Source organism: Suricata suricatta, chromosome 2, assembly GCF_006229205.1.
Source record: "Suricata suricatta isolate VVHF042 chromosome 2, meerkat_22Aug2017_6uvM2_HiC, whole genome shotgun sequence".
In the NCBI taxonomy this organism is placed as follows: domain Eukaryota; kingdom Metazoa; phylum Chordata; class Mammalia; order Carnivora; family Herpestidae; genus Suricata; species Suricata suricatta.
In genome coordinates this window covers 109004604-109016794 of record NC_043701.1, presented here as the reverse complement: position 1 = coordinate 109016794, position 12191 = coordinate 109004604, and the positions used below count along the sequence as shown (strand labels likewise).

The following is a 12191-nucleotide window of genomic DNA, read 5'->3' as shown; positions in this document are numbered from 1 at the left end:
TCTCCTCCTCCTTGGTACATAATACATTTTTAAAAATATTGGAAATATTCTTTCCAATGGTAATTTCTCTCATACTATTATAATTAAGAAATTTAAGCAAGTACATATTATTTTAAAAATTAATTTACCAGGATTTTGCCATTTGGTTAAAGTTAGGAATTGAGTCCTTCAGGTGTTACCATTTCCTAAGGAAAATGTATGATTTCTAATGAGGCTATAAGAATAAAGTTCATTATTATAAACTTTTTTCTTGTCTTTTTCCTCTTCTCCTTTTCTGTAAAAGTCACAAGACAGGGAAAAGACAAAATGTACAGGTACTCCCTACTTTTATTTTCTGTGCTTCTTTGGAAACTATATGGTCACGGAGCAGAACATCAACAATTCGGTACACACTGTTGTGAGGAAAGGTCGTGATGATCTTTTTCTTCCTGCAGATGGCGCTCTCTGCCGTTCACCTAGGGCCGAGCACTTCAAGAGAACTAATATTTACCAAGAACGTTTACTGATGTTATATAATCTTCGAAGAGCCACAGAGTAGCTAGTTCTATGGGCCAGACAGTTTATGGAAAAGGAAGCCAGACTTGACACAGCTCTGTGAGGCAGCTAGTGCTTACTAGATTCCCAGTCTTCTGCCTGTATTCTCACCACTGTCACGATGCTGACTGTTTAACTCTTCAGAACAGATTTAGAACCTAGGGAAATACAATGAGTAAGCAGATTAGTAAATATTTATTAAATAAGAAATAAATTTTGGTTGAATTTATGAATGAATGAATGATAGATTTGATAGTTCTTAGGGAAGAAACTTGGTGACCTAGAGTGCCTTTCTTGTCCTATTGTTGAGCTTGAGATTTTATTTTTGATGGTAAATGTAATGTTTTTGGTAGCACTGATTAAAACATAGAAATGACAAGGTATTAAAAAATGCCTCAAACTGAAGAATATCTGTGGTAATGATGTGGTTTGGGGGGAGGTGTAGTAGTTTTATACTGTATGTCAAGGAAATGACTATGTCAAAATCCACAAGACTGATGGTGAGAGCTTAATTCTGTGATCTTTTGGATAATAGGCTGTGGAAATTAATCACAGAGCTGGAGCAGAGCTACGATATCATAATCAGCTCTCCAGATGTCTGTGGGAAGTCCCACTCAGTAAAAGCAGGGCTGCTATTGATTTACTTTATTGACCATTTCATTTCTAGAAGGTTAAGGAAATAGTCAGGGGGGCTGACAACTCTGAGTCTAGTTTTGACCCACAACGAAGGCAAATTAAACTAGTGAAAATAACAGGAATCCTGGGAGAAATTGGTGTCACTCATGTGACAAATTCAACAAGAGGTTGTGCTACGTACTGTGCTAGTTGATGTAGATTTTGCAGTACGTGCAGCAGACGAAATCCTGGTCATCAGGGAGCTTTCATTTTAAGAGCCAACAATGGTCCGTTGTCCAAAAAACTAGCTTCACGGTCACTTAACTGCGATGACCTTAACTTGCATTTCAGACACCTGCTTGCAGGGTCACACTCTGGGTGATGCTATCATCTGGAACTGCTTGTTACAGAAATCTAAAAGTTCCTATATCCTCATCCCCTCATTTTTAATATTCTCTCATCTTTTGTCCTTTAATCTCATAGACATGAGTTACCTGTATTTCTTGTGTGTCAGCATCTGCCTGGCCTCTTTCTCTTTACCCCCAGTCTATATCCCAGTTTTGACCATATGGATCGTTCTCTCACTGTACTCTTGATTGATTCCCTTTCCCTTTCACTTCTGCTGCCTCCCCCACCCAAACTCTCATTTCTATGTCAGTGATACAACCTGTGTTATCTACTAGTAGATCCAAGCAGCAAAACCCTGTGGGAGAATCTCAGACATCTGAGAAAAGTGACACTACCCAGAGTTCATGGTTTTCCGCCTCTGCTGAGCTCTGAGCCCACCGGGAGGTCGTTTGTTCATCCTTGGTCACTATTCTCCCCGTCCTTGCTTTCCAGTTTCTCGTTTTGCATTTTGATACCACATTTACTAAAATTCTCTCAGGAACTTGACTTGAGCTGTTCTTTCTGTCTGCAATGCCTTTCTGCCTCCCTTTTCTTTCTCCCTTTACATGTTCAACTTTTACTGAAAGATTATGTCCTTCATGAAGCTCCCTGACAACTCAAGTTGGGCTTAGTGTCCCCTTATCAGTATACAGTACCTGTGTATTGGTTTGCCTTTGCCACCATAATGGGACCTTCGTAGGGGAAGAGACAGCAATTACTTTCACATTCTTAATGCCTAGCACAAAGTGGGTATTTTAGTAAATGGTAGCTAAATGAATCAGTAAAAAACAAAACAAGAAGAGGAATATGAAGCAAAGCTGGAGTTTAGAGAATTAGAAATACAGAGTTCCTAAATTTCAAAGAGAAGATAGATAAGATGTCAAGGATCTAGTCTCCAGAAGGGAAGGTAGTCATAAGGTGGCCGTAGGCAGAGTTTTTACTGAACCATTGGAAATAATGTGAAGAAGAGACAGGTAAAGTGGCCAGATGAACTCGTATTTTAAAATAACATGTGCAGAAGAAGGAAAGAAGGATCTGAAACAAACATATGTAGATGTAGGCACAGATCTCACATATGAGAAAGGAATACAGGCATGCCAGAGTGGCTCAGTTAGTTAAGCGTCTGACTCTTGATTTCAGCTCAGGTCATGATCTCAGGGTTGTGAGATTGAGCCCTAAGTTGGGTTCCTTGCTGGGCATGGAGTCTGCTTAAGATCCTCTCTCTCCCTCTACCACTCCCCGCACCCTTCACTCCCTTTCCTGACTCATGGATACGTGCATGCTTTCTCTCTCTCAAAAAAAAAAAAAAAAAAAAAAAGAGTGGGGGGAGTGGATGGAACACAGCACTAAGAGAATAATGAGCTGAGGTCTTGAAAGAGGTTAAGGGTGACCTTCTACATTTTGTATGTAGAAGATGGAAACAGCAAGCAAATAATAGAGTTTTCTTTTAAACAAACTGAGCCCCAGAGAGTAACTACACTTGTGATAAACACAACATAAAGTATAGAGAAGTATGTTGAATCACTATGTTGTGTACCTGAAACTAATGTAACATTGTGTGTCAGCTATACACACTATCCATGTTTTACAAAAAAAAAAAAAAGGTAAAAAAATACACAAAACCCTGACCCTATAGTTGGATACAGAGACAAATAAAATTCTCAGCTTCTGTTGTGTTTCTGACTTCTTTGATAATGAGAATAATCTATACACAGACTAATAAGACTGGATGTAAGAATAATAATAGGAGAAAATTTAAGCCCAAGAGTAGAGAGGAGATTGTACCAGAACCACTGGCTGCTCTGAGTTCCCATCTCAGATTCAGATTCTGAGAAAATTTGTTAATATCATTGACGAACTGGCAATCTTTCAATCATTGTGGGGAATTTGAAAACTGTTAGAAGGCTGTGGAGGACTAAAGTTCCCAAATTAAATAGATTCCATAGATTTTAATGAGCTTGATACTACCTCCGCAGAAGATTCTAAAGATCCCTTTTAAAGATTCTCAAATATTTACAGGAGGAGAAGATGAGCAGTAAGGGTTACAGGGATTTTTAAAGAATAATTCATTGCAGGTAGACCGGTTCCCACTTTTGGCAGGGACGCCGCACGCACAGGTTAGGAGAAGCTGAGGCTATGACGTATCTAGACTCCCGTAAGGTATCTGACAGCGTCCATTGTGTCATTCCATGCATGGGAATGTGTTGGGGAATTGCACTGTGGTACAGGGCCAGGGGTTCAATGCCCGAACTCAGTCTTAGTTACTAATGGCAGCCTCAGGGGCGAGCTCTCCTGGGTTGCTGTTTTTGACCCTGTTCCATTCATCGGCTAACACGTCCTCCTACTTCTCACTCTCAGCCGGCAACCTTGCAGTTCATTTCACTGAGAAACAAGCAGCGCCCAAATCAAGCTTGGTCCGTTCACTGCCAGAGCTGCTAATCTTCCACGTGTGTGCTCTGTCCTCCTTTTTGTTCCGTCGCGTGAACTGTTCATGTTCCTAGCACTCGTGCTTTGAATGTTCTTCACGTTGCCTACTCACTGCTCCGGCAGTTACCTCCTCTCCTTCTAGCTTTTCACCTATTCTTCCTCTGTTGGAGAAACATGCTATACAAACATGCTATGATAATAGCTTACAGAGGTGCCATAATGTCAGTCATTAAAAAAGAAGTTGCCCCACCCCACGTTCCTTCAAGCCACCACCCATTTCCTTGCCACCCAATGGCAGAACTTCCCAAAACAGCTGTCTTAAACTCCTTGCCTCCGTTTCCTCACCCCTCTCTGCCACTCCACTGACACTACTCTTTGACAAGGTTGTCAGTAACTTACATGTTGCTAAATCCTGTGGTCATTTCCTAGTCTTCATCTTACTCAACTGCCAGCAATATTTGACACAGTTGATCAGTCTTTCCTGTTTCAAGCTTTCTTTACCTGATTTCTGGGAGGTACCACCCTCCTGATTGTTCTCCTGCCCTACCTGCCCCTCTTTCTCCGTGGCATGTGCTGCATCCTGCTCCTCTTCCTGACTCGGGGATGCTGACCCCAGGGCTGAGCCTTAGAATCTCTTCTCAGCTTCATTTATACTCATCTTCTAGTTCCCCACTAATCAATACTATGGCCACTAGCCACTGTCCTGTCATTGCAGAAAGTTTCTGTTGGACAGCACTGCTCTGGGTCTAGTCCTGTTAAAACCCTCCTGTAGGCTGACAACTCCCACATTGATTCACCAGTTCCAGCCTCCCCACCTGAACTCCAGTTTGGTATATCCAAGTGTCTCCTTGGTTTCCAAGCCACCTATCAGACTTCACAGTGCTAAAATAGAACCTTATTTCCCCTCCCATCCTGCTCTCCTGTTTCTCTCATCAATCACTAAACAGTGTTGTTCTTCATTCAGCCTTTAAAACCTTGTGGACTTTTTGGAGTGGAGGGTGGATGGGAAGGAGACTTCCATTCTTAGGGAGAAACAATTCTAGGGGAACAGTTCTTTTTCATTTTCCACACCTTACTTCCATCCCTGGGAAGTGCGAATGAGTAACTTTTCTCACTTGTTGTAATAATTTTTAACTTCTTCTCTTGCACTCAGTATCCAATGCATCAAACATAAACTAATCTCAGAGCCCTGAAATGCTTTTCCCAGATGCCCACATGACCCATTTTCTTACTTCACCCAGGCTTCAGCTCAGATATTACCTCTTTAGACATTCTTTGTCTCTCTACTGCTATGGAATTGCTATGACAGTAGCATTCCTGTCACTCTGTACCTTTACTCTTTTATTTTTTTTATAACACTTAGCACTGCCTGACATTACAATATGTTTGTTCTCCATCTGTCTGTATCTCACTGGAATCCACGAGGGCAGGGAATTTGTTTTTGCTCTGTTCCCAGAGCCAAAAATAGGAGCCGGCAGGTTGTGTAAATGTTCCATAAATATTTGTTGAAGTAAATGCCATGTTAATGAACTTTCTAATGAAATAAAACTAGGAGGTATAGCTAATACATTGTCAGGATTTTGCTTTTTATATTGGCCATTCATGTTTTATACTTCATAAGGCACTGTATTTGAAAAAGCGAGACTTATGGGCGCCCGGGTGGCTCAGTTGGTTAAGAGTCCAGCGTCAGCTCAGGTCATGATCTCATGGTTCATGAGTTTAAGCCCCACATCAGACTCTCTGCTATCAGTCCAGAGCTCACTTTGGAGCCTCTGTGTCCCTCTCTCTGCCCCCTTTGCCCCTCAAAAATAAACATTAAAAAAATTTTTTTAAGTGAAACATTATTTTCCTGAGGTCATTTCTATGATTACAGGTATTTTGTTATGCTTTTTATTTAAGAATATAAAAATTCTGATAATATTTTTAAGAGAAAGTTTTATTTATTTATGGCCTTATAATAATAGTTGCATTAGAAATTGAATATGATAGGGTGCCTGGGTGGCTCAATCGGCTGGGCATCCAACTTTTAATTTCAGCACAGGTCATGATCTCATGATTCATGAGTTTGAGGACCACATCTGCCAGCCACAGAGCCTTGGAATTCTCCTTCATCTCTCTGTGCCCCACCCTTGCTTGCTCGCTCCCTCTCTCTTCTCTCAAAATAAGTAAATAAACTTAAAGTTTAAAAAAAGTTGAATATGATAGTAATAACGATTTTTAAATTTGGTATTTTAGCTAGGAAGTACAAAAAGTAATAAGACAGGGTCCCTGGTCTTAAAGAATTCATGACCTAGAGAGTAAGACAGTCATAAGTAACTACAGACTGTTTCTGTAATTTGGAAACAGGCAAATACATATAATGCCCTAATGATATCTTCAGTCTAGTTTCCAAAGCTCTCTTGGCAGACTTCATGGCCCTCCAGTAGAGCCTGGTAGAGGTCAGAGGCAGCTAGGAGTGTGATTGCGGTGGCGGACGAGGCGGGGCATGGCTGGCTCTGCTGGCTGAGAGTTAGTGTTGGACAGACGGAAACTCCATGCATCTCCAAGCAGGGCTGCGCAAAATATAGATAAAGAAGCCATCCCAGCTTTGAGTATTAGAGAAGACCCTCAGCATGGCTGGGAAGTGCTCCCTGCTGACAGGGAGAAACAGACGGGTCGGGTGTCTGTCAGCTTCCACGTCTGATGGCCATGCTGAGTGACTGGGGTCACCAGAGCAGTGCGCGTGACATCGCCGATGGCTCCCCCTTGTAATAGTAAAAGCAATTACTAAAAAACCATCATTATGCTCATAATTTGATAACTTCCCCTTCTATAATTTTAGAGTTTAAAATAGCAGGGTGATTTTTATTAGTTCAGGATGCGGCAGGAGCAGATATGGAAGGTGTACTAAGACTTCATCCCAGGACTTTTTCAGTTGGTCGGGCAGTTGATGGACTGGTGTCTGGTCCTTGGAGTGGGGGAGTGGGACCAAAATCTAGCCTGTGCTTTGCTAGCCGTGTTCTCGATGTGGGGCTGCAGCAGTCTGGGAGAGGATATCTTTTCCTAAATCACATGAAGCCCTGTGTGGTCGAACAGCGAATCCCTTTTCCTATAGACTTTATCCTCAGGTGCATAGAACCACTGGTGTGGTACCAGTACTGTTTGTCAAGTTGAAGGGAATTCAAGAAAGTTCTCTAGCTTTGAGCATCTTGAAAGAATTAAAGGTCATTAAAAACTTGTGGTTCAGAAGAAATGTTCATGGTTGCCTTGTAACTGTATTAAGGAGATATTTTTTATGCCTCTGTCTAGTCAAAACTATAGAGGAGTAGAAAACTGGTAACTAAACAGAAGCATCTTGCTGCTACACCAGGAGTAGGAGTTTATCCTTTAGTATTCTAGAAATAGCCTTCATTGTATTATACACAAAAGATGAATTCATTTTTAAACATTCAGCAAGGATATGAAATTTAGTGGTAGTTTATTTATTTATTGTTTGGTTTTAGTATTTTTCTGAGTTTTCATAGATCCTCAAGTGCCTTTCCCCGTCACAGAAAAGCAGTAACCTGGCTCCCACGGCAGGTAGATGGTGTTCCACTGCCCCCACCGATTCCAGCGTTAAGACTGACACTGGCCTGTTTCTCCTTCCTGTGTAGTGGACGGGTGATTTCTCCGAGGTTGGAAGGAGTTGGGAGCAGAGGAGGAGTAAGGAGTTGTGATCATTCAGATCACGTTCCAGCACTCCCTGTCTCAAGATTCCGGTCTTGGAAATTTTTTAATGTGTTCTTGAGGTTCAAAAAATGTGTTGGCTTCTTTAACATCAAATAAGAAGACTGGCCATTGATTTTTGTGTCAGAGCGTTATTAAAATTATTTGTGTTTTACTATTACCACTAATATATTTGTTTTTTTTAATAGGTGAAGTTTTATTCTAAGAATATTTGTTGCATCTGGTTCATGAGCTCAAATTATAAAGACTCTAAATGTTACAGAAGTGTTGAGAGATTGGTAAGTATTTAATGTAGTAGATATTAACAGAATACTTGTTTCAGTCTAACCCTTTGAAACTACATAGTTATGTGACATTAATTAAACCCCAAAGTACAAACAACTAAGCTTCCTTTTCCTGTAGTAGAGATGGGTATATAAATTATGGTGTATTCATACAATGGCGTATTGCACAATGGTTTAAAGGACAAACGTAATGTTAAGAGGGAAAAGCAAAGTTATAAAAGGATACGTATAGTATACTACTTATATACATTTTAAAAATAGTTAATATCGAATATTTTTCTGGCTATAAGGACATGTATAGAAATAATAAACACCAACTAAAGAGAGGAAGAAGTTGGGTGGGGTGTAACTTTCCCGTACGTTAAGGTTTGATTTCTTTGCACGCATGTGCGCACACACGTGCGTGCGCGTGCACACACACACACATGAACTGATCTGAACACAGTATGTTTAATACTTGCTTGGTCTGAGTATTGGCTATAACCTCATGTTATTCTTTGTAGTTCACTGGGTATTCAAAATATTTTTAAAAATCTTTTTAAAATACTATGCAGTCATCTTTTCAGTTGGCATTCAGAATGGCTGAAAGGCATTCACTGAAATTCAACATTCGTATTAGCTGTGTCAGAAGAAATAAATATTTCTTAATGTGCAGTGTGAAAGTGTCCCCTGTCACCCCTACCAGTATTGTTCTGCTAGTGCTTACTAAGGCTGTTAGATAGACGGAAGAGGGAAAGCGTGTGAATGTTGGATAGCAGAATTCAGAATTTCTGTTATTTGTAAATGAGAGGGTTTTATATCTGGAAATTTCCAAAAAAAAAAAAAAAAAGTAAGAGTTAAGAAGTTTAGATGTATGATTACTATATCAAAATAATTCAACTTTCTGTTTACCTCCTATAAACCAGTTTCTATCCTACTTAGAATGTATAATGGAAACAAAAATCCTATTTAGAAAAACGGCGAAAACTACAGAACACCCCGGAGCAGACCTTACAAGAAACATGTAAAACCTAATACATGAGGTCAGGGCAATTTCCACCACAAAAGACATAGAGGATAAATGTGCAAGTAGTGTACGGATGTTCATTGCAGCTCTGTTTATGATCATAAGAACTAGGAATAACCTAAATCTTCAATAAGAGACTGGTTGCATGTGAATAGCACATATCTGTATAATGAGATTCATGTCACACCCACCTCCAGCAGGATGCCGGGCAGTAAGGAAGAGTGAGAGAGAGCTCAGGTGAAAGGATGTCCATGATATCGACGTGAACCGAAACAGAATAGATCATTTGTATATAAGACCCTATTTATATAACCGGGTGTGCATTTTATGGACATTTAAAAATCAGGAATAACCTACATTTCCGCATGGTTTATAATGGTTTTGGCTGACCTGGCATCTTGTGCTTTTAGGAAGTGGGATTGAAATCATTTCTTCACTAATTGGCCTACCTAAATATTCATGTTAATTATCTTAATTTCTAGAAAATAGACCCTAATCATTACCACAATGTTTAAGCATGTCACATTTTTGATACTGCTCAAGTCGCGGTGTGCCTTGCACTTAGTGGCACCCAGGGAGCCCCATCGGCAGGCTGCCCTCGCAAAGGGGTTGTCCGTTCCTGCTCACGAGTGAACTTGCTCACGGCTACTCACACCAGCACGTCAGCTGAGTTACAGGCACCGTCAGTACAGTGTCTGATGAGCTTTAAATGTTTCTGGGTTGTTTCCAGAAACTTTTCACTGATCCCATCTGGTAAGATCAAGAAAACGCCTGCATCAAAACTTACAGAATGATGTCAGCGTCTTTGGGAGAAAACCCCAGGAGCAGCGGGGTAGCACTTGTGGGAGATGGTGCAGGGGGACAGTCTTGATGGCCCAGAAGGTGACACTGTATGGAAAATTCTAAGTGATGAGAAGGCATTGTGTTCTGCTTTAATTAGCAGTGTTATTTCTGTTTTAGTGCGACACTAATACTATTTACCTTATGTAAATAATTTGTAAAAGTCAGTGACAGATTAGGTGAAATAAGTTAATAAAATTGATAACTGTGAACTAAATATAAACTCATTTTTATTATGTACATATTATGATATATAATTAATATGTATTAATGTAAATTATAAATTATTTGACTTATTGAGTAATTTTACCTTATGAAAGCTTATAGAGAGCCAATAGGTTATTGTTGCAATTTTGGGTAAGTGAGTAATGTACATTTTTTTTATCCTTTGCTTTTTCCTAGTGACCAATAATTAAAAACAATGCTCTCTGTTATGCTAAAGAAGGGATTGTTATTGTAATAATACCTAGAATTCTGATGGGGATCCAGGAATTAAATCAATCAGGCCCAAGAATGAACAGGAACCAAAGTAGTATTAGGAATTTCTTAGGTCTCTTCCTTTCTTTTCTTTTTCTTTTTTTAATGTTTTTTATTTATTTCTGAGAGACAGAGAGAGACAGCACAAGCAGGGGAGGGTCAGAGAGAGAGGGAGTTACAGAATTCGAAGCAGGCTCCAGGCTCTGAGCTAGCGGTCAGCACAGAGCCCAACGTGGGGCTCGAACCCACGAACTGTGAGATCATGACCTGAGCTGAAGCAGATGCTTAACCGACTGAGCCACCCAGGCACCCCAGGTCTCTCCCTTTCACGTTTATCTGCTTCTCTTTGTGTCCTGGTAGTTCATTTTCACCCACTTGGCTCCTTCTTAGCCTCAGCCACCTCCTAATAACCCATATTTATGTGACTTTTCAGCACATCAACTATGTCCCTTAATTCAAATTCCCATGAGAAGGAAAGTGAACCTGATTGGCTCACTGCCTCTTTGCAAGCCGCATAGTACAAGTCTTGCAGCCAGATGCCAGTGGGCTGCTCCTGAATCAAGGAGCTTCGGTTGAGGAGAACAGAGGCCACCTTGCCCCTTGGCACTGGGTGTGGTCCTGTGGTCCACTGCCTTCCCAGCAGGGCATCCTTGGTTAGGTTTACTCCTAGGTATTTTATGGTTTTTTGTGCAATTGTGAACAGGATCAGTTTCTTGATTTCTCTTTCCACTGCTTCATTATTGGTGTATAGGAATGCAACCGATTTCTGTACATTGATTTTGTAACCTGCAACTTTAGTGAATTCATTGATCAGTTCTAGAAGGCTTCTGGTGGAGTCGATTGGGTTATCCATGTAGAGTATCATGTCATCTGCGAAAAGTGAAAGTTTGACTACTTCTTTGCCAATTCTGATGCCTTTTATTTCCTTTTGTTGTCTGATTGCTAATGCAGGCCTTCTAGCACTATATTAAACAACAGTGGTGAGAGTGGACACCCCTGTCATATGTTCCTGATCTCAGGGGGAAAGCTCTCAGTTTTTCCCCACTGAGGATGATATTAGCTGTGGGCTTTTCATAAACTGCTTTTATAATGTTTAGGAAAGTTCCTTCTATTCCGACTTTCTCAAGGGTTTTTATTAAGAAAGGGTGCTGTATTTTGTCAAATGCTTTTTCTGTATCTATGGACAGGATCATATGGTTTTTATCTTTTCTTTTGTTAATGTGATGTATCACATTGATGGATTTGCGAATATTGAGCCAGCCCTGTAACCCAGGAATGAATCCCACTTGATCATGATGGATAATTTTTTTATATGCTGTTGAATTCGATTTGCCAGTATCTTGTTGAGTATTTTTACATCTGTATTCATTAAGGATATTGGTCTGTAGTTCTCTTTTTTTGCTGGGTCTCTGTCTGGTTTGATTATCAAGGTGATGCTGGCTTCGTAGAATGAGTTTGGAAGTTTTCTTCTATTTCTATTTTTTGGAATAGTTTGAGAAGAATGTGTATGAGCTCTGCTTTAAATGTCTGGTAGAATTTCCCTGGGAAGCCATCTGGCCCTGTGCTCTTATTCACTGGGAGATTTTTTATAACGGATTTGATTTCTTCACTGGTTATCGGTCTATTCATGCTTTCTATCTCTTTCCGTTTGAATTTTGACAGTGCATGTGCATTTAGGAATTTGTCCACTTCTTCTAGGTTGTCCAGTTTGTTGGCTTATAATTTTTCATAGTAATCTCTAATGATTACTTGTATTTCTAAGGGATTGGTTGTAATAGATCCTTTTTCATTCATGATTTTGTTTATCTGGGCACTCTCTCTTTTCTTTCTAAGGTGCCTGGCTAGAGGTTTATCAATTTTATTTTTTCAAAGAACCAACTCTTGGTTTCATTGATCTGCTTGACTGTTGTTTTTTT

At 40.1% G+C, this 12191-nt stretch overlaps 1 protein-coding gene across 8 annotated transcripts in view; it reads left to right on the top strand.

The window, feature by feature from the left end:
* LYST (lysosomal trafficking regulator) overlaps positions 1-12191 on the top strand; it is a 177799-nt gene that overhangs the window by 17204 nt on the left and 148404 nt on the right. For all 8 annotated transcript variants that reach the window (XR_003905486.1, XR_003905482.1, XR_003905483.1 and 5 more), the window contains one exon: positions 7857-7946. The gene's annotated coding sequence lies outside the window, so the exon portion shown is untranslated. The remainder of the gene's footprint in view (positions 1-7856; positions 7947-12191) is intronic.